This window comes from Crocodylus siamensis, chromosome 15, assembly GCF_052110815.1.
Source record: "Crocodylus siamensis isolate JL-2025a chromosome 15, ASM5211081v1, whole genome shotgun sequence".
NCBI lineage: Eukaryota > Metazoa > Chordata > Crocodylia > Crocodylidae > Crocodylus > Crocodylus siamensis.
In genome coordinates, this window is record NC_143409.1 from 2208671 (window position 1) to 2209695 (window position 1025).

At 55.2% G+C, this 1025-nt stretch overlaps 1 pseudogene; it reads left to right on the forward strand.

Moving 5' to 3' along the window:
• The first annotated feature begins 563 nt into the window (after positions 1 to 563).
• LOC149851999 (U2 spliceosomal RNA) lies at positions 564 to 741 on the forward strand (annotated as a pseudogene).
• The last annotated feature ends 284 nt before the right edge of the window (positions 742 to 1025 follow it).

Here is a 1025-nt window from a genome sequence, read left to right on the forward strand (position 1 = left end):
AGCAATGCCCCCGCGCCAAGCCACTCCTTGGGGCCAGATTTCCGTGTCCCAGCTCCCCTCTCATCTCCACCCACAGCCTTTGCAAGACGCCCGCGCGGTCACATCCTGCCTCCAAAGTGGTGCCCACGAGACGCTTTGACATCCGGCTCCGTGCGGCCCGGGGCAGGGGTGCGCAGCGAACGGCTCTTGTTCGGGTGAGAGAAGCCCATCGCTTTGGCTTCAGCAGCTTGCTTGGCTGCTTGCGATCCACCCTTTTCAGCTTGAATTAGCATCCGCGGAAGCTAAGCCACTGAGAGCCATCCCTGGTGCAGGTGCACGGGTGCTGCAACCCAAACCCGCGAGGAACCTTGCTCTGAAGTTCACGGAGGCTGAGGATGGCCACGGCACTGGCAGGGCACGGGTTTCCAAGCTGCTCATTCACCACCTCCCGGGAAAGTATTGTTTCGGCCTCAGCAGAGAGCCTGCGACCGGTGACAGCTGCAAGAGCGACTTCCCCATGAGCTCCCTGCATGGAGCTGCCTTTCTTGTCCCAGCCCTGGGTTGAGTCTGAGTTATTCAGGGCGACACCATGATCCATCAGGTGGCATTAACTTATCTTTGTAGTAGTTGTCTCTAATATGTCCTCCATAGGAGGTCTATATTGAGCAGATTTTTTTTGGTTTTGGGTGGTGGAACTGGAGCTTGCTCCATCCACTCCATGCATCGGCCTGGTATAGCGCTTCCAGGAATGGTGCAAAAAAACAGGAAAAAAAAAAAGAGTCTGAGTTACTGAATCACAGAAAATGAGGGCTGGAAGGGATCTCAGGAGGTCACATCTAGTCTGACCCCTGCTCCAAGCAGGACCAGGCCCAACTACATCATTCTAGATAAGGCTTGGTCTAGCCGGGTCTTAAACACCTCCAAGGATGGAGACTGCATCACCTCTTCCAGTGTTTCACCACCCGCCAGTGAGAGAGTTTTTCCTAATATCCAACCTCAACTTCCCTTGCTGCAGCTTGAGCCCTGGGATATACCCTGGGCTGCCA